The sequence below is a fragment of the Apis florea genome, unplaced genomic scaffold, assembly GCF_048593485.1.
Source record: "Apis florea isolate Af1SG1 unplaced genomic scaffold, ASM4859348v1 contig_3170_pilon, whole genome shotgun sequence".
NCBI classification, from domain to species: Eukaryota; Metazoa; Arthropoda; class Insecta; order Hymenoptera; family Apidae; genus Apis; species Apis florea.
The window spans coordinates 1,808,112-1,832,221 of NW_028256714.1; the positions used below are offsets into that span (position 1 = coordinate 1,808,112).

The 24,110-nt window shown below is 31.6% G+C and overlaps 1 protein-coding gene and 2 long non-coding RNA genes across 6 annotated transcripts in view; 2 read left to right on the plus strand and 1 right to left on the minus strand.

The window, feature by feature from the left end:
- LOC100863684 (uncharacterized) overlaps positions 1-24,110 on the plus strand; it is a 66,086-nt gene that overhangs the window by 19,976 nt on the left and 22,000 nt on the right. The gene's annotated exons all lie outside the window — the stretch shown is intronic.
- On the plus strand, positions 3,842-4,839 carry LOC147657354 (uncharacterized). The gene is made up of 2 exons (XR_015292591.1): positions 3,842-4,048; positions 4,146-4,839. It is a non-coding gene; the product is annotated as an uncharacterized LOC147657354 (long non-coding RNA).
- LOC147657355 (uncharacterized) lies at positions 6,479-8,544 on the minus strand. Of its 2 annotated transcripts, XR_015292592.1 has the most exons (3): positions 8,204-8,544; positions 7,307-7,521; positions 6,479-6,925 (listed from the first exon to the last, which is right to left on the minus strand). It is a non-coding gene; the product is annotated as an uncharacterized LOC147657355 (long non-coding RNA). The 2 variants fall into 2 exon arrangements; XR_015292593.1 differs by lacking the exon at positions 6,479-6,925 and having other exon boundaries at positions 6,984-7,521; positions 8,204-8,528.

Consider the following 24,110-nt stretch of genomic DNA (forward strand, 5'->3'; position numbering starts at 1 on the left):
GGAGAGGTATAATATTCTATTAAAAGACGAAGTGAATAAATTATTTAATATGCTACTAAAAATAATCCGAAGGTAACGAGAGAATAATGAAATGCGAAAATGCGAAATACAATTTAATAGATGTATCCTTGATTAGATTTTATGCGAAACTAATTTATCTTTCAGAGAAATTTCCATAACACCTGTAATAAAATTCCAATGTATGAATCTTATCCTTATACTTTAATTATTTCGTATTGTAACATTCGGCATAAATCATCCGAGATTGATTAAAAAAAAAAAAAGAAAAAAGAAATTGTAATTGTAAAAATAATCCACAAATTATTTCACGATCGTCAAATAAACGAGAAGCTTTTGTTTATCCAAAACTTCTATTACCGAAAAGAAAAAGGAAAAAAGAGAAAAGAAAAGAAAAAAAAAAACTTATCCCATAAATATGGAAATTTCGAAGGTTGTGCATTAGCCGCAAACAGTGTCTTAGTAATCGCTCATTTTCTTATGCAATATTTAAACATCGTATTCACGACGCGTTAACCACAATTCGTTTTCAACAATTCTTTCATTTTCTTTTTATTTATTCTTCTTCTTCTTTCTTTATATATGTATACGAAGACGAGCAATATATTATCATCGATACGGTCCTTCCGATTTTTTTCCCCTTTTCTTTATTTTTTTTTATTTTTTTTTTTTTTTTTTTTTTTTTTTTCCCCATTTGTCATGGATCGAAACATCTCCTCTTCCTTCTTCGAATCGAGCCGCACGATTTGATTGACTCGTCGGCCTTGCTCACTTTTTTTCCCCGCAGACTCGTGTTTCACCGATTTTATAAAGTAGTTTTTGATCTATGCTCGGCCAACCGTGTGCCGATTTGCTTTTCTCTCGTCGCTTTGACACAGATCGGTAACACGATCCCCTTCTCCTTACGTAACGTCCAACGTTTGCGCTTGAAAATTAGTTTTCCATCGATAATGGAAATAATATTTTGTTATCCGACATTCTTCATCATCCAACGATCGTTGGAATTTCATGTGTCTTGTATGTTATATAAATTTTAGATCAGTTTAGATCGCGAAGGAATCCGTTTGTTCCAGGAACGATCGAATTTTTCCCCTCCGTTGTTTCTTAAACTTTTGTCCGAATATTGTTCAAAAAGTATTTCGAAAAGTAATTAAATATCGGAAATAATTATTTTTTGATTTTAGAAATTTGCAAAAATTACGATCCGCCTTCCTTCTTATTTTCCATTCCATGGCCTTCTGGTTTGTAAAAATATCCATATGTATTACAAGAATTTGACGAATATAAATATTATTAAAAAAATCTTGGAAACGCTATATCTATATCAAAATACGTCACGGCATATTTAAAATTCGTATAATAATCACGTAATTATTTATCGATAATTCATTCATGTCCCCGCAACTGGACGTCACATTGATTCGTTTGTGGAAATATTTAGCAGGAAGACGATAAAGATTGAATCGTTCGTCCACGTATAATAAATTTTCCAGTGGAAATCGAACGATGTATTTCCTCATTGTTTCAAATCGCCTATAGATCGTGAAAGAATGCTTGAAAAATTGTATCTCGAATGATAATTGAATGATCGTAGAGAGAGAGAGAGAGAGAGAAGTTATTTGATTATTATACGGGAAAGGTTGGGAAACATTGATTTGTGAACACGAATCAATGCAACACTTGCTCGTGCGGATAGACACGAAACGCTCGAATCGTGGGTGGATCAATGTCGTTTTCAACGAGTTTTCCATTGTATGACGTTTCGAGCCTGTTACCGAAATAGGAAAAACATACGTGAATGAACTTTAAACGGGGCATTTCGTTTTGCGCATTGCGAACGAAACATTTGCGTCTCGTAAAAAACGGAAAATTGTTTTGGAAATAAAAAAATTGAGACTAATGAAAATGAAAATTTGGATAGAAGGGAGAACATTTTTTTTTTTTTTTTTAATCATTTCTCGATTTTGCGCCTCTTATTTTTTTTCTTCTTCTTTGCTCTCGTTGTCGAATCGTAAAAGTACCGTTGCACTGATCAGAGTTAACCTAGAAATGCAAGAATTCCCCTAAGGGGAAAAATTTCCCTATGAGCGTTCCGACTATGGCTAGCTCGGGTATAATTACTTTCACTCGTGCTATTTTGCGTTATTCGTTTCTCATAACTATATAATTAGATTCTAAGTGACGTTGATTGCATATTCGTCGTTTGACGAGTTCATATCGATTTTTTAGGTTATGATACTGTTATTTTGAAATTAATTTTGTAAATTCTACCTTTCCCGTCCATCTTAAAAACAATGTATGAAACAATATTTTCATATATTGAAACGTTAAAACGTCATTTACTATTACACGCGAAAAAAATCAATCCTCGATATCTATATCTAGCCACATGACGTAAAATTCTTTTTTATACGATAACCGTTAAAATTGTTAAAAAGTTATTCTTCTTCTGCTACAAGATCATCAATTACGTCATTTACGACGATAACAAAAGACGCGAAAACGTGAAATTTTTATAATATATAATTTTTGAAATAAAGTTAAGATATTTTACGTTACCAGACAAACAATCGTTGAAACTGTTTTTTTTCTTTGATAATATTATTATTATATCGAAAGGATAAAAAAAATATAATTGAAACGGTTGGAAAGAAAAATGCGTTTTTTTAACATGGTTATGATTTAATTCATTTTTGCCACGTGTAATACGATACACGTGGAGAATTCATTCGAATGCATATTTCGCGAAAATATCTTCGCGTGATAAATTATTATTGAAAATACATTGGCAATGAAGATGATAAATATTATGCGCGCGATAGAGATGGATCAATGATGAAATGTGATTTCTCGATTTGTTTGTTGACGAATATTGTCTCTGTAACAACAAATAAGAATAAAAAAGCAATTTTGCGCGTATTGCTCGATATTGCCAATACAACGTATAATAAAATATTTGCATACATATCCTCTTATTTTTGAACGAAACGTTTTTTTGTTATCGCGTTTTATATCGTTTTACTCAAAATATCAGTACTTTTTCATCATAAATGGGTTACATCGAAATATTTGCAGTTTTACGAATTTTTAAAATTTTAAAGATATAGTTAAAAAACATTAAGTTATATTTTATGGGAAAAAAATTATAAAACTTTCGAAAAATAAAGATAAAGAATATAAGACATTTTTATCTAAAAATATAATTAATTATAAAATTAATATACAATTATATGAAAGTTTGTAGCTAATTATGAAATATATTATATTTAAATCTAATTAATTAATATGTAAATGCAATAATAAATACAATAATGTGTAAATATTTTAACCATTGAATATATAGCTTAATTAAGATACAATTGTGCATCTCGTTTCATCGAGACATAAATACGAATTAATGAATACACGTTTCGTTCTGGATAATATTCATCGAGATAGTCGATCGTAATTTTTCTCGTTGCGGGAATTATTTAATGAAACGAAGATGTTCCACTAACGAGACAATTAGCGCAATTGTACACAATATTATTGCGTCAACGAATTGTTTGGAACAAAAAAATTCACTGATGACAGTTGCAAGATAAAGGATAAAAAAAGAAGTACTATATTTTGCATTGTATAATGAGAAGAAGTATTTTTTTATTTAACGTTATTTCGATGGATTGCTGTTAATAATCACTAATTCTTATAATACTTGATAACCATTATGACAAATATTGATTGATAGCAAAATAGGATTTAAAATTATTTACAATTATTTAACATAGATACGTTACGTTTTTATGTGGCACAAAGTATAATGTTTTTCATAAAAAAAAAAAACAACGATCGAAAAAAAAATAGGATCGAAATTCGAGATGAAAAAGATATATATATATATATTCGAAACAAGCAAAAACTATACACTATACGCTATATCACTGGATATCAGTACAAAAGAAGTCAACATACTAATGAAACATGGCAGAAATATGCACTATAAATTGTATCGCTATATCAGTATGAAAAGAGGTTAGAAATGAACAACAAGGTTAGACCAGTTCACCGACAATATTTTTTCTTTTCAATTTTCTTTTGATATCCACATCTTCGAACTTAACGTTTTATTCCATTATCTTTGTTTACAGGAATTTCGATTTTTCCATAAATATTTCTCGAAACTTCTTTAAACGTTATCCGAATGCCATCACGCACTATTTTAGTCGAAGCGAATCGCTAGTGTGCATTCCTGCACGGTCGAGGACAGACAGATATCGAGGAAAAAACGAGAGAGAAAGAGAAAGAAAGAAAAGAATAAGGAAGAAGGTGATCGAGGTGAACGAAAATCGATGAAGAATCAGGAAGGAATGGAACGAGAAGAGTTGGTGATCGATGGAAGAATCGAGTTTCACGTTGATTCGATCCGAGGTCGAAAGGAGAATAGCGCGAGCAGAATGGAAATGGTTATTCTTAAAGTAATTCGAGATATTTGGAGGTTAGCTACGTCACGATGCACGATGGTTCGCGATGCATCGAAAACACGTTTCGTTTGTAACTGCCTCGGCAATAACCGAATTTACCCGTGAACTTGAACCGCGTCACGATCACATTGGCGATGAAAATTGCAAACACTCTGTTTTTGTTTCTTCATCTCTCGTCTCTCTTTTGCTCTCGTTCTTTCCGTTATGCAATTTGGCTTCGAACCTGTAATTAATCTATCTTTATATCGTACGAGATGTTTTTAAAATATGTGATAGAATCGAAAGGGGAATAACTTCTACGAGTTATATAAAAATAAAAATCATTAAATTTATATAATTAAAACTAATTATGTAAATCTAAGCTAACCTAACCTAATATTTTTTTCGTGATAAGACTACGCTTCTTCGTATAAAGTTTTCGAAAAAATCGAGAAAAATTAAAGAAAATATCAATTTCTTCGGATGATTGGAAAAATTATAGGTATCTTAATGGAAGAATTATATAATATTAGGATATCTTAACGGAAGAGTTCGATATATAATCGATATATAATATGGATTCACCGATTTAAGAACATATTAATGAAGGTTATTGTAAAATCAATATTACAAATATTACAAAATTCTTCAAAAGGTTATCGAAAAAGTTTTTATATGTTGATATAATTCATAATGATCATCGATAACCCATCTCAACATTATAACCAAAGTTATAATGTTTATGCCCAATCGAACAAAACAGAGCATTGTTTTACAATATTCTTCAACAAACACGAAGTATCGTTTTCGATAAAAATCTGGATTAATAATAAGAATAATATATTTACGGTGAAAAGTGATCCCGTATAAACTTATCCTCTATATAACGCATAATCGAGAAGGATTTTTATCGATCATATATCAATCTCGATATTATTAATTATTTGCGTCATTTTAAAAGATTATAATACACAGTAGTGTACATGATTGCAATAATCACGTGAGCAATTCGTTGCTGACGTTCTTATTATCTTATCAATGGATATTTTTTTAATCTAGAAAATTAATTTATTTTTTTTTTCAATCGATAGATATTTTTCATTGTTCACAATATGGATGGATAAATTATCGTATTTTAATATATATACATATATATATATATACATATATGAGGTGAGAGTTTTCGTGGAATTTTAAGAAAAATCAGTGCAAAAACAAGTTAAAATAGATTATCGTTTTTCTTTTCCTTGTCTTTTTCTAGATTCAATAAGAAACGTAAACAAATTTTTGTTTTATATAATCCAAACGTCGCGCAACGCGACATTTTTCTGGAACCTAACCTCTCTGTTATACGAGGATTATCTTGTACTTGCTATTTAGTGGCTAAGCCATCTACCATCACGTGATGCGAAACGTGTGAACATCTGCAAAAATTCCAACTATCGTTACATTTAATCTCACGTTTCGAAAAGTGAGCGAAAAAGAATTTTTGATCTGGTAAAGAATTGCGCACTTTTCTTTCGAAGAAATACCGATGATTTTCTTACGTGTATTGGTTCTTTCTCTAGAATATGGCTATCTTGCTCGATTTCAATTGCGTCATTCTCGCGGCTTAAAAACTTTATAAATTTTGTAAACAGATCTAGGAAAAATAGTTATATATATTTTATTTTATATCGATATATAAAAATAATATATCGATTTTCATTTTCATTTTTTTTATTTTTTTCATTCTCCGATTCTTGAACGCATGTTGTTCACGTTGTTCAAAATTTTTTGCGAATTTCAATTTTTTTTTCAAGATTCGTTTTTCTTTTTGCCTTCTTTCTTCTTTCTTAGAATCGATATTCTATTTGCATCTTTGCGTGAAGGATTCTTATTTTGCATTATCGTTAAGAAAGATGAAAAATAACGTTAATACATTACGTCATCTTTGACTCGCATCCCTGAAAAACGTAACTTGAAATAAAAATCTTCGTTCGATAATTTTTTATTTCCATTTTAAATATTATCATGACGAATTGATCGATATATTTCCTTTTTATTTGGATTAAACAGGTGCGAATGATGATTTCATTTAAAGTTGGACATACATACATACATACATACATATATACATGTATTTTTTCTTCGTTTTAGAACACACAGGTGAATGTAAAACTTTTTATAACAATCTGTCTTTTTTCCTTTTCGTTGCACTTTTTAATTAAGTTTATTCTAGAAACTCGTTCCCATGCTGGTATATCTATAATACAAGCGATCGCTCAGTTTGTTTAATACGTCCTGTAGTCCATTTTCTCTCAGGGCAATAGTGTGAAAAAATATGTTTCTCTTCTGTTTTAATTAAAACTTTTCATTTCCAATTTTAAATCTCCATGCTTCGACGATTAAATAATAAATATCATTATATATAGTATCTTTATACCATGGTCATCACAAATTTACATTACATCATCCGACATCATTCTCTGAAAAATTATCGTGAAATTAAAAAAAAAAGTGGAAAAAAATTAACATAATAACTGGTTTTGCCAGATCAGATTTCTTTATTTCACTTCTTTATTTTTTCATATGATCAATCATACTATTTTTACCATTTGCAAAATCGTATCATTACCGATCGCAAACTCGTTTACTCGTAAAGGTTATAAATGAAGTAAAATCTTAGTTTTTAGCACGAAAAAGTAACGTTTGTTTACTCTAAATATATATACAACTATATATGGTAGAAATAGATAGGATAATTATAATACGGCAATAACCGATTTTATTATATATTATTTATTATATACTGCGCCATACTTGATCGGCTATAACTTTCCGCGAAAACGAAACTTTCCTGAACGAACCTGAGTCCGCTTCTTGCGCAACAGGTTCAAGGTCCTACCGCAACCTCTCTCATCCTACCGCAACGTTTATTCGCGCCAATGTTTCCGTATTCGATGGTCCCTCTCTTTCTAAATCGTGTTCTGTATTTGTTCGAAACACCTGACGTAAATCCTCGCTTACTCTGCTGTTTCCGATTCATCTCTTTGCTTTTCCACGTTTTCAGCACGGCGATCTGCTATATGCAATATAAAATTACTTTGGTCATTTTATTAATGGAACGTATAAATTCAACGATAATCGTATGTATTTGCCGTTCACGTGTCAAAGTTTTCTGATTGTATTCTAATTAAGATCGTTTTGTATTTGCACAATTGCATATACCACGGAACTGTAATTTTATATTTTAATGTAATCTATATATTTGAATTTAAAAACACTTGAAGGAAGGAGCAAATTAATTTTAAAAAATAATTTTAAAAAGATTTTTTTTTATTTCGAAAACTAAATTTAATTACTTTGGAAATAATTTTTAAATATTATCGTTAATTATACTAATTATCTAAATTATTAGGTGTTGACGTGAAATATTCCTGACATTAACATTTTATGGTGTTATTATTTAAATATTTTTTTTAGAAAAAAAAAAAGAAAAGATTATAAATAATTCAAAAAGAAAGTACAAAAGAAACAAAAGAATATCTAGCATATAATTATAATTATAATATATTCTTTTAACTATTAAATTTTTTGAGCGATATTGATATATATACATATATATATGATTTTTTTTTATTATTACGAAATTGTTTAAAACAAATTAAGAATCTCGTAATAAAAATAATATCAAATATTACTATGTTTGAATTACGGTACGTTAGAGCGAATCAAATAACATGGATTTATTTGTGAAAATATACCTTTCGAATCGATTATTGCCATATATCCGTTTATCATCGATGTCCACTAGGCGTCACTAGCAGGTCTATTGACAATTATCGATGAGCACCATAATAGTCACGTGATCATATATCACATGATCAAAGAGATAGAAAAGTCATTATAAATTAGTGTTTTTTCTTCAAAGTAAGAAATTGTGAAGTAAAAAATGACATAAAAAAAAGTTTAACAGTTTACTAGTGTAGTTTTTTTCAACTGTTTTCGCGCGAAGACACGATTGCATCGTCTGGAGAGTTACAGAATAGACACGCTTCGTGACGACGCGATGTAGTATAGTTGAAACATGGCGGCGGAAAGTTCCTCGGTTTCGTGCATCGGTAGATAAGACTCGAGAGGCCTTGACTTATTTCTCTCGTGCCGCGCAAGAAATTTTGCTCGAGACGTGCAATCGTTACGGGAACGTTCATTGTAAGCGAAAACAAACGTGTCGAGTGTCGTATGATCGATTGCTCGTTCGCGTCCGTGAGATTTTTCCATGTTTTCTCTCGCTTCACCGCCCTGGAAGCCTAAGGTAGAAATGGATATAAGACGGATAAAGGCTCTGACGTTTTTCGTGAGTATTACGTATATTAAGTTATAACATTGAATGTTCTTTGCAACTTTGATCGATTTCTCGACGAACAGAGAAGGACAAAAAGAGCAGAAAATGCTCGATAATAATGTTTTAAAAGAAAGATTGAAAGTATCGCGAAACGAATTATCAACAATCGAAATAAAGAAACATCGATCTCGTGATGATTCATCGAATTTTTCACATAAATTTTTATTAATCTTTATGTATTCAATTCTTTTGAATGACTGGGCTTTAATATCTGCTCTGTATTGTGAAGTAAAATTTTCGACGACTATTATCTACCATGAACAGGATCCATTCGGTGACTAATGTAGATGTCTCTGGTATATTTCAGCCATTTTCGTAGACAGTGCCTATTGTGTGTTAGTATTGAGTCTATTATTCCATGAGTTTTTCCTGTCATAATACCTTTAGAATATATTCTATCGTGATGAAAAATTTTCATATATCAAAAGCAATTTCGTTATAATAGGATTTCTAGAAACGAGATATGGTTCAGCCTTTCGAATAATAATAATAATAAAAAAAACTAAAATATAACAAACAAAGAATTTCAAAAGTAAAACAAAGCAAAGATACTAAAATTAAAGTTAGAAGAAATAGTAATAGTGCAAAAATCAATAAAAGTATCAGTATGAATCGAAAAAATTACAACAATAATTATACATAAACTATATATATAATTATACATATAATTATATTACAGAAAGAGATGGAATAACAAAAATACTAAAGAAAAAGTGAAGTTATCAAACCAACTTTTGTTGAACGAAATCAATTTTAAATTTTCTAAAGTAAATAAAGCGATTCTAAAAGTATTAAAGCGATGAGGACATAGATAGACTTGTGCATCGGAAAGGAAAAGACTATGTTCATTACATCCACCCTACTATTTTTTTCTAGTAGAGGGTAACAACCCTTAAAAATGAATGCACGTGTGGTTAAGTTTCGCATTAGATGCAGTAGATTGAATAGCTATTGAAGAAAAAAAATGATGAAATTAAGTGATCCGTATGAAATGTTAAAAGCCTTTTCGAAACTATTGCAAATAATTTTTTTTTTAATTAAATGATACATGTATATATACGAGAACATAATTTTTAATTTTACATTTTTTTAAAAAATGAAAACAATATTTCTTCCACTTTCGAGTCTCGAGTCTTATCTTTATACCAAAAATTTTACATTTTAAATCTTAATTTATTTTTATGTAGCGTTTAATCTAAGAAGAAAATTTCGAAGTTGAAACAGTTTGTAACAACAAGTGATGAACAATCCAAAATCCAATTTCAAAAAAGAGATTTTTTTTTTAAAAATCTAAAAAGAGATCAATTTATTTTATTCGCAAATTTGTTCATAAAGCGTTAATTTTTCATTTAACATCAGCCAATTCGTTTCCTGGGTTCCTTGAATAATATTTCGATTTTTATCGTTAACGGCCCGTTATCTCCGGCTAATGAATATTGATAGACGCGATAAGAAAATTTGAAGAAGTATTATTGGCAAGGCACAACTCGACTTTGATAAATCGAAGGTGGTGCTCGATACATACGAAGCATAGATATGCACCTTTGTTCGTGCACGAATAATATACATTTCGCTACAAGATTTTTGATTTGTTTGTCAAGGAACAAGAGTATAATCTTGATCGATGGTGTGATAACTTGCACTTTGTTTACGATTTTTTGTGTACGCAAACGGAATGAAATTTTTGCAAACTGATTACGATTCATTGTATTTTATAAGTTTTCTTTTTTCTTTTTTTTTTTTGTTGTTGTAAAATTTGCGATTTGTTACGTACCTATTTACGTATTGATATCATCAACTTGATTTGTTTTGGGAGGGGAAAAAAAAAAGAAATTTTTTAACTTAACCACTCGAATTATTTATTATTATAAAAAATATTTACAAGCAAAACTTAATATTGTTTGAAAGACACGACTTGATGTAATTTTTCTTCTTCTTTGAAAAAAAAAAAATATATCAGGAGATAAGCATTTGTTGTATACTGTTTTTTAATTCCATTCGATAACTTTTCATTTTTTTCACTTTTTTTTTTTTTTTAATATATATTTTTCTAATAATATTCGATGAATAGTTCTAAATATATAGGAATATAATAGTTCTAAATTTGGAAATCATTGGTTCAGAAATTATGAACATTGGCGAAAGTTTGGCGAAGTGGAAGGGATAACGATAGGCAAGTTGCAAGGTTAAAAATTCTAGTTAGAATTATTACATATACATACCTATCCAAAAGCTTACTTACCTATCTTTGGTATTCGAAAGAAGGAAGGGCTGAAAATTCTTTGGCCGGTTGTCATCGGGTCTATGAACTTTAATCTCGAAATATAAAAAGAAAATACTTAGAAAGGCTATAAAAGCATCTATAAAAAGATGCCGTAAACGGTAGATAAATCGTTATCATCGGTTAACCGTTTTACCATCGAGTCATCGGAGTAAAGTTCGTCCCTTCGAATCTTGTGTAAAGAAATAGAACGCGACAGGAAAGATAAACGTATTTCCGTATGATGTGAAAATTCATTTTTATTCAATTATCGATTTGCAAAGTATAAATAGCGATATATACATCTATTTATAAATTTACTTAATCAAAATGGAAAATTTTTTTGAATAATGCATGATGCGGTGTGTAATCAAGAATGGGAGGTATTTCATAGATTTACAAGTCACTATTTTTCTTTTTTCAACTTTATTTTTATCGTTTAATGTTCATTCATATGCATTTATTCGTTTTAAAAAATAGCATCGATCGATTTTCTACAACATTTACAACTGTGCATTCCATTCTTGCTATGCTCTTTCTTTTTCCAAAATTTTACTTTATTCGATTATACGTAGGATCTGTCGAAACAATCGACAATCCGATCACAAATCTATCGAAACATCGACAGCCAATCGATGTATCGTTACCTTACATTTGGCTAACTTCATCGTGCTCCTTATCCAATCACACATCCATCGAAACACTGACAACCAATCGTTACCTTTCACATTTGGCTAACTTCATCGTGGCCCTTATCCAATCACAGTTCTATCGAAACATCGACATCCAATCGATGTATCGTTACCTTACATTTGGCCAACTTCATCGTGGCCCTTATCCAATCATATTGACATTCAATCGATATATCGTTATCTTCTCACTAACTTTATCGCGGTTCTTATCCAATCTACAGATCTATCGAAACATTGACATACAATCGATATATCATTACTTTATATTTGATTAATTTTATCGCCGCTCTTCTCTAAACATAGATCTATCGATACATCCAATCGATATATCGTTACGTTTTGACTAATTTTATCCTGATCTTTCTCCAATCATACACCTATCGAAACATTGATATCGATATTGATATCGAATCGATATATCGTTACCCTACACTTGACTAATTTCATAATCTATGCTCAAATTCCGTAGTATCCGTAGACCCGAGGCAACAGTGACATCTTTGTGCTCCGTACGCGATGCCCACCATAGCGATGAGCAAAATTTATTTGAAATTACTTCGATAATTTATCGTTCAAAACGTTCGTAATAATAATCGGAAATAATTGTAGTGAAAAAATTGTACTCGAAATTATACGAAGAGCGGATTAACTATAATACCTACTTGAATAAATGTTATTCAAGTATTATTTAATTAGTAGTTTTATTCGAAATTTTTACTTTTTCAACGATTTAAGACCAAATTCTTCGATACACACGTTTCACAAAAGAATCTAAAAATGGCTATTCGAAATTTGCTGTCGTGTTGGGAAGATTCAGACGTAACTCCAGACGTGTCTCTCGACGTCGTTCATGAAATCCTCGTAAAGAGGAGGTTGGTTCGATCTCGAAGAAATAGATACGTTCGCCGTCTTGTCGAACGAAATCCGATTTGTGAATCGCCAGAAGCGCGATAACGTTTGTATTTTGTCTGTGCATCTCGTCTGTTTCCGCGTGATCTTAGACGACGCTTCGATGACGGAATCTTGACAAACGCTTGGTCAGTTTCTTGCATAATTTCGAGAAATGCAATCGGGAAGAATGTTTCGAGCGATTAATGCCAAATGACACGAAACATTGATTTTTCTTCTTTTTCTTTTATCTTCCGGGTAATAGTTTGTACCTGTTCTGTGATAATTATAATTCTCCACGAGCTTACGATAATATTGATTCGTATTTTTTAAGATGTTAAGATTTTAAAATAAATCGAGGAATTTGGTTTTTTTTTTTTTTTTTTTTTTTTTACAAATTTCTTTTAAAAAATTTAAATCTAAAGACAAATCAAATGATCACGATGATCCAAGTGGGTAATAAAGTGGGTTAATTGATAAATTTCCACAATTTTTTTTTCCACCATCATTTTTCTTAATTTCTTCCAACGATATTGTAAAAATATTGGAAATACGAAATGAAAGAAAAATATTTGGTTCGTTAAAAAAACGTTTGGAACATTTTTAAATAGATCGTACATATACAGAATAATAGACAGAATAATCAATAAGGTTATTTTTTACCTAATAATTATTTTATGACGTCAAATTGCGCTATTTTTCAATCGTGGAGGAAACGTCATTGTTAAAAACCGCGTATTTAACGGCGAAATACGTAAAAGGAATATCGATAACGGGATATACATCGAGTTAAAGTTACGTAAAACCCGTGGTAACGCTCGTTTCGGTGGTTCAATCAACTTCGACACGAATTAATCGGGAATTAACGCGCGGGAAAAGTCATCTCGAAAATGCATTGGACGATCGATCGATCGATCGATTCGATCCTTTCGTCGTGCATACGTCTGCGATAAATTTCGGTGAATAAATTTCACCGAGCGATTGGAAACGCGACAAAATGTCCGTGAAAGTAAACACGCGAGAATCGACGTGGTGGAAGGAAAGGCCAGCAGCAGCTTCGTGGTAAAGCCGTTTTATCGATGAATAATAAAAGAACTTTGCTGGTGGTGATATTTCTGTTTTGCGAAATCACGACGATATTTTTATATTACGATGTAATATTAGCTTTCGTTAAAGATTTTTAAAGTGGTTATCGACGGTGGATAACGAAATTGGACCAAGTGTTAGGGATTTTTAGGGAATTTTATTTCTAGAGAATTTTGATTAGAATCAATTGTTTATGAATCCGTGATTATGGAACAAAATTTGAACAGTTTTATTAGAGAGATTTTTTTATTTTTAAATTTAGAGAATTTAAAAAAGGAAATTAAATTGGCGCGTTATTAATTCGAACAAAGTTTGGATTAAAAATTTCCTTTGCTTTTGACATTTCTAAATACAATCTTTCTCTTTTTTCTTTTTTTAAAAATTAATTATTATCGTTAAATAAAATTTGAAATATCGAGGTTTTTAATATAAACTTTTTCAGATAAAAGTTTTTAATCGAAACGAACGGAACAGAAATTCTTAAAATAAGTTGTTGAACATAGATACGATCTAAGAGGAGTCGTAATTGGAATAATCAGCAATTCACGTCCCATTTAATCGCTCGTTTTATTGAATATCGCTTAAGCCATTGTAATCTGTAACGTCGAATTCAAAATGCTATAACCTGCTATACATTCTCGACTTAAAGATTTGAATCTATTGAACGTAGAATCTAAATTTTTCTACATAATTTGTGATTTTTACGTATTATTTTATATGTAAAAAGAAAACGTAAAAATTGACGAATGTGATTTATTTTAAAAATTTTCTATAAACTAATCATTTATATCTTCCCTATGTTTAAGTAAACTTCTCTTACACCATTAAAAAATTAATAACATAAATTATACAATATATATATATGTTTTCAATAGGTTAGAGGTTCAACAAAAATATACGAATACACAAAATGGCGTGTCGTAATTGGCGTTAAATTGTATCCATCGGTCTTAATTGATCAGCCTGATTCGCGGCACCTTGTCGACTATGCGGACCGCAAACCACCACCACAGGCACAATGTATTTCCCAATATCAAGGGATACGATTTATTGAGTTGTACGTTTGCCAATAATTATAATCGAACGCTAACTCAATTATTTGGCTCACCTGAGTGACAACTTGTGTAGCGCAAATCTTTCTACCGTGATGATATATATATATAAAACAGAGAAAATTTTAATAGTCGAGAATAATTTTTCACTTCGACATTCTATTTATATCGTAGTAAACTTTTTAACACTTCTTCTTCTTCTTTTTTATCTTCGTAATAGAACCTATTCCCGTGGTTATTATTCGAAAGCATTATTCGAATAACTGGAAATAACTGAACTGTGGTGGCAAACGGCCGAGGTTACACGAAGAACGGATCAATTATAATTATATAAGCTACGAATAATTGTTATTCAAGCATTTCGATGAATAATTTATATATTTAAAGTATACTTTTAAGTTAACTTTTGACAAAATTTTTAACCGCTTACTTTTTCACCGTTAGGTTTTGAAGCCAAGGTTTTCAAACCAGAAGGCGATCATGCCAGAAGAAAATGTTTGCGGGGGGGAAAAAGCTACGTAATAATACGCAAAATTGCAAATTATAATAATATGCAAATTTTTTTATATCTGTAGAAACGAGGATGATTTTTAATTTTTTTTAATGCGATATTTCATACGTTTCATTGTATCATGTGAAATCGTATACCGAGATTAATTCACTTATGTGCATAATCATCCTCTTCAAGGTTGGAAATGAAACATTTTGCAATTATTTGTTACTATTAATTACTGATATTTCTTATCGATACGTTTTTATCTTTCAATGTGTTTATAATGCGATTTTTATTAATTAAAATTTCTGGATTGTATGCAAAATCATTTTCGATCATTTCTATCTATTTCGTGGAATTCGTTCAAATTTTTCCAACGATATGTGTATACCGAAGAAATGGAATATGCAGATCTGTGAAAATTTTCAGATTTTTTTTTTTATTGTTAAAAATAACGGTTTTAAAAATAACACGTAATATATAAAAATGTAAAATATTTATATCTGCCTTTATAACTTTAGCAATTTTTTTTATTTATTACTATTTCGATGAATTTGTATAAAAATATTAACGATATGTAAATTTTACTTTTAACTTCGCGTTGCGAACTTGCGTAAAAATATGATGAATACAACGATCAAACGTGATTCGAGACAAACGCAACTATCTATTTCACAATATTTTTCAATCGGTTTTCCAATCGAAAAATATCCTCTCCCAGGATATTTATTTCATCGCCAATTTCGATCGCAATTCACCAAAAAATACGAGAATTCCCGAGAATCCGAAACGTCCTCGAGGAAGAAATCACCTTCCTCATCTTTGTCCTTGATTGCAGCTGAAAGAAGAAATAGATAAAGGGATGAATAACGAAAAAGAAAAAATTACACGTGATGTAGAAATATCCTGTCCCATTTGCGCGGCCCATCCTGTACGAGATAGCATCGATATCAAATTGGACGAGCATTGGAGCATTCTGTGATAAAAATCGAGCACAATTTCGCGAAATTGCATCGAAACGAAGCAAAAGAGAATCGCGCGTTCCTTGTGTTCCTTGAAGCTAGGAAATTGCATCCATTAGCAAATTACTCTTTACCTGCTTTGCCTATCTTCCACGGATAGAAGGGCCTTCGATACGAGACAGCGGATCGTTATCTATATTGGTCAAGGTAAAAGTTGCTACGTTCGCAATTTTGCTTGGATAAAAGTAACTAATGCTCTATTTTGATATTCCCATCGTTCTTATGCGTCATATATGATGTACATATATCGTGGAGAACAATGTAAAATTCTTGTTTTAATTATTAATTTGATCGATGAAAATCGAGAGTTGTCGTAATTAATAAGATTGGGTCATCGATCGTTCGAGCATCTGTCATATCTATTTCGTCGAGATAGGAAGAAAATGAAGTGTAAGGAGAAATTATTGTTCGAATTTGCAAACGAAGATTAAGGAGAAATGTCATGGAAGTGAGAGGTGTTTATCAATAAATATAATGAAAAAGAGGAGGAAGAGGTAGATAAGAAATATTAAGTTTACCGCGTTGAAGAGAAGAAAAAGTTTTCTTAGAAAGGTGGTACACGATAGGAAATGTTGAATAGAAGGCGGGATTCATCAGCTGTTCAATTAAAGATCAATACATAGAAGTGGTGTATCGTGTGTAGACCTCTGCGAAGAGGTTATCATTATTTATCGATTAAATATGTATACAAGTTGATTAAATATACAAAGACAGTTCGATCTATTATTTTGTTTGGCATAATAAAATGTCTTACTTTACCGAGTATCGGTTGCTTTCTTTGGCGAAAGAAAGCAAACTGCAAAAAACGGATAGCAATAGAAATAATTCTCCACGGTTTTAACCTTTGCAAACCTATCATCTTCGAATATCGAAAACTAATATTTCCAAGTATACTTTTTCCATATGCGACAACATACTCGATCAAATTTCTTCAACACGCCCAAACTTTATCAAGCTCAAAGAGAACAACCTGTTTAAAAATAAAAAATAACAACCTCCATATCATCGATCGAAAATCGTTTAATCATCCGATTCGTCGACTCTGTTTTCCATTTATCGTGTGTGTGTACATGCGGTTCATTAACACGGAGAAAGTTGACATTTTCCAATATCAACGTGGATCTAACTAATAGGCTTTCGTTCCCCCCGTCCACTTTAATAGGACGATTCCCATGGAGGCAATGGCAAATTAATTAGGGAGGCCGACAGACGACGAATCCAGTCTTCGTCTCGATATCGCGTCTCGAACGGGGGAGATCGTGTTATTAATCGTGTGCAACGATGATGCGCGTAATTATTTACGTGAAAGAGAGATAATCGTACAGCGTTGAAATTGCCATTAGTAGGTCGGATGCGTTAAATCTGGTGCTACCGATTTGTTTGTACAGATAGAAGGAATGAGTCACGGTAACGTTCGCGGTGTTTGCGTATTTTATATCCAACGACCGATCACGGTTCAACTTCAAGTATTAATGGATTAATGGACGGATATCTGTTATCCTCGGTTCCAATTTCTTAAGGTATTCGCGATGTTAAAGTTAAAAAATTCCCTATCCCCCTAGGGAATCCACGGGGAAATTCTCTAGGGACTATTTTTCTTAACAAGGATGTCATCAAAGAAATTCGAAATGTTTATAGATCGTAAGGCAAAATACTGAATAATTTTGGAAAAAAGTTTAAAGATCCTGCGTGTATACGCGATCTAGCCTAGATAAGAAAAAGAAATTTCGTACGTTCGTATTTCGGTGGTTCTTGGAACTTGTGCTATGTTTTGCCAGGAATAGAAGTGTGAAAACATAGTATAAGTCTGTTTCGTCGCAATAGTTTCTCCTACTATCGATCCTACTTCTCTCCTCTGCCCGCTCGCAAAAACAATGAAATCTTGAAAACGAGGAAGAGGAAAATTAGAGACGATTCGAAATCTGGCCACGCATGCACGGGAATAAGTATCTACTACATACATTTGGATATGAATGCAAATAATCGTCAAAACTACTGGTACACAATTCGGAAGAGAAACAACGATAACCTTGAAACATTCGTTATATCGCAAAAGAAAACAAACCAAGCCGGATGGATCTCTCTTCGAGACTCACTTCGACCTCGTCGCCTATTAAATTTTTATTTATCTCGTTCACGTAAGGCGTAAATGTAAACGAGAAATATACACGGTTGTCGCGTTTTCTCGTGTTTTACACCCTGTACATGTAAATAAGCGAGTAAGACAACAAAGCGAGTATATAAAATTTCTTGGTTACATAAATGATCGGTTGTTATTTCGTGTGCAAGGATCCTTGAATGTATTCCTAGTTTGCTCCAGAATCGTGCGTCGAAATCTTTTTTTAGACAAGGCTTAAGGTGGTAGATTTTGTCCAGTTCGTTTTGACTTTTAACTTTTTGCCGATGTAAAAAATTCTCGCATCGTGTCTCCTCCTCCTCCTCCTCCTCGGTTAATGTCGATGCTCGTTCGTATCGACGGTTAATCCTACGCTTGGCTTTATGTATACGTATGCATGCAACTGACTAAACAACAATTCTAAACGAAGACATCGTTAATAGTTTCTTGGCCCACGTCGACAGCTGTCCACACTTTGCACCACTTGTGTCCTTGTGACGAGGAGCGTGTGTGGATTTCGCATTGGCAACGCGGGAAATAACATAAAATTTTAATCTATCAACACGATCTTCCCTGTTCAATCGGATTCGTTGGTAAATAAAAGTCGTTATTTATTTTTTCTTCCGATTTCTTTCTAACCTATCGCAGCTATATTATATTCAATTTTCTTTTTCGAAAGATGATAAAAAAAATTAGTAGAAACTTTATGTTTGGAACTTTATGTAAGAAAATAGGAATTCGAGGAAGAGAGATTCGATTCGATTCGATTCGATTCGTTTGATTAAAATTAGATTTTAAATGGAAAAATTGCCGCGATCGAGAACGATTCTCCTTTCAAAATTCGTTATTCCAATCATTACTCATTTTTCTCACCGATGTAATGATTATATAATAATGGCAAAATAATTGTGAAACGTTTTATCATTCTTTGAACGTGGTCTCGGATCGGGTGAGCGAGTAAATTTTATCGCGGTTTGATTGTTGTTTATTTATTATCGTGTTAACTCTTTACGTGGAAAAATGTATCCGATGCAAACTATAGTGGATTAAGCAAATCTATTTACATTGGCAAATCAAATATATATATATATATCAGGTTCAATTTAAACATTTATATTTACATTTTATATTATCTTTTCACATTGTATGTTAACATATTGTATCATAAACTTCTACGATATATCAATTCTATTGCAATGACTCGTTTATCAGAAAGCTGATCCCGGCTATCTTGTGACAGAAAATTATTCTCTACATAAATAGGTACACGTGGATACTTATAAATAATTAATTAAAATTAATATATTCAAATTTTTTAGAAAATTGTTGGATGATTGGCAAAAAAAAAAAAAAAAAAAAAAAGAAAAAAAATTCTTTTCCTACCAGATATTATAAATGATACTTCTGTAAAACACGCGCTAAAATCTATCGATTCATGATCATTCAAATTATATTAATCTTGATTTAAATTAGTATCGAAAATGTATGCAATTTCTCTTTTCGATCGATTTCAATCAAAAATTAAAAAAACAAACAATTCCGAATCAATTTGATTGTCGCGAGACACGAATAATTTAGACGATGAAAATACACAAATTTTTTTAAATCGCTCCTTTTGCCTCGTCATTTTGTTATCCTATCACATTCAGGTTTACGTACACTTTATTTAATCCCATTTGTTTCGAACACTTTCAACACATTTCAGTTCATTTCCTCAACATTAAATGTTCCCCGATTAGAATAAGTGGGGAAAAAAAGTTTACACTGTTATTAATATAATCTTCTTGTAGATGTTTGCGCATGCAAATCGCGCGAAGAACGAAGAGAATGAAATAGTAACACAATTATATCTATTAACCTCTCTCTCCCTCTCTCTCTCTCCCTCCCTCTCTCTCTCTCTCTCTCTCTCTCTCTCTCTCTCTCTCTCTCTCGTCATATTATTAACCACGGAATGAAAGTAAATAAAATTGGACGGGCGAAATGTTTTCGTTGAAACGCACGCCTGTGAAAAGTCGGTGCATAAGCGTTTCGAAAAAAAGAAAAGAAAAAAAGAAAAAAAAAGAAAAGTCGAGGATATAATGATATTAATTAATACTCGATTTGCATAGATTTTTGCATAGATAATTGGATTTAACATTCTATTAAGCACTCGCTTACATATCGTGATGTTTATTTATGGAAACGAGGAAGACTTTTCCATCACGTTCGATCATCATCCATTTTTCTTCTAATTTCTTTAATATATATATATATCGAATCTTTATATTTAATTAATATTCATTTTGCTTTCGCAAATGTATCATTTTTGTTTCCAATTTAAAAAAAAAAAAAAAATTGAATTCTTTTCTTCTATTTCTTTTCTATTTATCTTCTCTTTACTTAAATTTTTAAGTAAAGCCATCGAAAGGCAGTTGTTCGTGTATTCGCATTCGACAATATTCTCACCCTTTGTGTTTCTCGATAAACGACACGCATCCAATTAAGCCAAGCGGAAATCTTATTGCGCCTTTTATTATATGCACGCGACGCTAATCGTTTGATTCGAGGCGTTGATTACCGCCTCGGATTTAATTACAACCCCCCCCCCGCGTAATTAGAGATTCGAGAGGGTCGAAATTAAAAGCACGCCAGCTGGTCGCGTGCATTTTGTTGCATTGTTGTTTCCACGCTCGAGCGTCGCGATATTTCTTTTTCCAGCATAAAAATACTTGTCGCGATACTTGGAGCGAAGGGAAACGAGATTTACGAGCCGCGTGAATCACTCTGAGATATATACTGGTTACTAGACTAGGGATATTTATGCATCTAGGAGAAATTCAACACCAGAATCGCCAAATTTTTTATTCCTCCATTACCTGTCTGTATTTATTCATTTTTGCACCGTTCCGTGCAATTAATATTTACGGAATTATAAATTTTAAATTTACAGATGTGCTACTATCTATCGAGGAAATAACTCAAAATTGGTAAAAATATCGATTCAATCAATTTAGGACAATTATCTGCTTTGCAATCGATGTGTAAATGGAAGAGATGGTAACAAAAATTAAGATTATCAATATTTATCATCGTGTCTCGAGTATCCATAAAAAAAAAAAAAAAAGGAAAGAAAAAAGAAAAAATGTGATTCTCGGTTCGATTTCATCGCATCTTCGACCGACTCCATTGTCTCTCCATTGGGACGTGGCTCGATTGAAAATCATCGAGACACATACACGCGGAAATTCGGGAAGGAAGGGCGGAAAAGAATGGTCGGAAGTCCGTATCCGTTTGTGTGCGAACAAATTACATTCGTGTCACGCGCTTTTGTCTCGTCAAATCGAGAGAGGGTATATACAAGATGCGTACAACCATGCTTCGACATCTTTTCGATGCTGGTCAAATTCGACGTGTTTTCTTTCTTTTTTTTTTCTTCTTTTTTTTTTTCAAAGGAGACAATCGTCTGTATCCTCGTTTATTCTTTTTTTTTTTTATTTCAACAATTTTCGACACAGGTCGCGCAAAAATGGAAATTTAGATATTCTAAAAATTTCCTAGATTTTTCCTAGGAATTATTTATTGCATTATGGTAAAGTAGATTTCGATAAACTGTGAAAATAGTTTCTGTTTTGCGTAATCCATCTGTTTAACAATTCGAATTTCAAAAAAAAACTTGTAAAAAAAACCGCAAAATTTTATTGCAACGAAACCAAAGTTGGGCATTAAACCCGTTGAAAAGATAAGATAACCAGTTAAAAATTTCGAATATTGAAATAACTTATCGAAGTGATTTTATTTATAACTTTAGCCGATATAAATTTTGCCCCTTACTGTGAACGAAACTAACCTCGAATTTATGTTCGTTCCTATTTCTTAAAATAATAATAAAAGATAAATAATATAATAGCGTCACACGACATTGCATTACGTGCATAATATACAAAAATAAAAATATATGATAAGATTAAATTTCCTTATTTTGAACACTAAAAATATAGAATAGTGGATGTAAAAAATCGTTTAAAAAATTTAGTAGATTATTTCAAAATTATATTCTATATCTTTATTTATATTATCGCGAAAAGTATGTAAATCAAATATTTCTAAACAAGTTCGTATCGATAAAATAGGAATTGAAAATCTTCTCAAGCGGATATAAAAATTTAACATCAAGTATCGATTCCAGCGGGAAATGAAATATAATGCGCATTCGTAGTTTGATATAAAAATTCATATATATATATATCTGTGTACATATATAATAAAGAGAGATAGAATTAAAAGCGTGGAATGAGACGGTAACGTGAACGAATACGTGGGAGAAAATCATTATATCCATTTGACGTTATTACCGCGTTCGTTCGAACCATTCAGAAGGGATATCTGCTCGTTATTCGTAATGCGAGTAGCCGGCTGGGCTATATAAGTACGGCAATTTTCAACGTGTCGCGTTTTCCCAAAATAATACGCAACCTCCGCCTCCAAAATTCGATCAAGATTTTTCGGCGACAATCGGCGCAAATTTAGCTCACAATTTAGTATTTTGCCTCGTTAACAGTGGAAAAAAAAGGAACACTGTGGCAACCCGGTTCAAATTGACGCAATTAGAGGGGCTATGATATTTTTAACGTTTTTTCTTTCTCTTTTTCTTTTTCTTTTCTTTTTTTCTTTCAACTTGTTTCTTCTCTATTTCGTTCGAAATTTTTGCCTCTTAATGATTAAACGCGATACTTATTCCCTTTACAACTCGTTCGAAAATTCTCTCTTAAAAATTGAAACGTCATTGAATTTTTTTTTTTTTTTTTTATATAAAACTCGTGATAATTCGACGAACTTTTAAAAAAAAAGTATTTCAATTTTTCCCTTCGTTTCCCCCTATTTTTGTTTGTAAAAATTTCGATATATTTCTTGTATTTAAAATCTTTAAAAATCTTTTACGATATATCTATTTTCTTTACAACTCTGAGAATCGAGCGAAAGAAAATTCTCCATAAGATGATGAAACAATAGAGAAAAGAAAAAAAATGCAAAACTTTCGTAAAACAAACTGCGTGCATTTCTCTCTCTCTCTCTCTCTCTCTCTCTCATCCGTATCGGATATTTTTAAGTAAGGAACCTCGCGATTGCACGACACGTGTAAGCTTCTGTTTCCAATCCGAACTGCATAACTGCTTTATGGAATACTTTGAGCGGTACGAGTGTCGTGACGACTTGAATCGAGGAATTTTCATTTTACGAACAATCATAATTTTAATAGATTAGAGATGTAACTGGAATAATGGAATGAAATTCAATTGCATGCGAGTTGCAACGACGGTTTTGTTTCTATTTCAATTCAATTCGAACTCGCGCAACTTGAGATTACATTTATCTTTGACTCGATTTGAAATATCGTTTTGGGATATCATCTTTTTCGAATTTTCCTCGATCTAACCTAATGAATTTCAAGTGGACGATGAATTTAGAAATTTATGAGAATTATGTAACGAGCTGGTAGATACTTCATAAAGTAGTAGATACATTAATCGAAAATATGAATTGAAGTAACTCGGTTCGTGTAAAACGAGATTTTACTCACGTCTGATGTATTGTCTGTTTCTACTTATTTTCCATCGTACTCTAATTCTTTTTATATTGGCGATTAAAGTGTATTTTTTGATATTCATCTCAATCTCTTT